We start from the raw sequence: 282 nt of genomic DNA, 5'->3' as shown, positions 1-282 counted from the left end.
GATGCGGGTCCCGCCCAGGCGTGCCCGAGGCATGGCAGCTCGCCGCGGGGCCCGATTCAGCTCAGGCTTGGCGGTGGCGGTGGCTCTGTTGAAAAGTGGGCGCTTTTGTCACAGCGGAGCCATGGGGGGGGTGCAGAAAGGGCACAACACAACCTTCATGGGGAGATGGCAGCCAAGAGCTGCAGGGAACCCATGGACAGGCTGGGAGAGTTGGGGGTGTTCAGCCTGGAGAAGAGAAGGCTGCGGGCAGAGCTGAGTGCGGCCGGTCAGGGCTTAAAGGAG

This window comes from Egretta garzetta, unplaced genomic scaffold, assembly GCF_000687185.1.
Source record: "Egretta garzetta isolate BGI_Z169 unplaced genomic scaffold, ASM68718v1 scaffold688, whole genome shotgun sequence".
NCBI classification, from domain to species: Eukaryota; Metazoa; Chordata; class Aves; order Pelecaniformes; family Ardeidae; genus Egretta; species Egretta garzetta.
Note: the sequence above shows the minus strand (reverse complement) of the source record.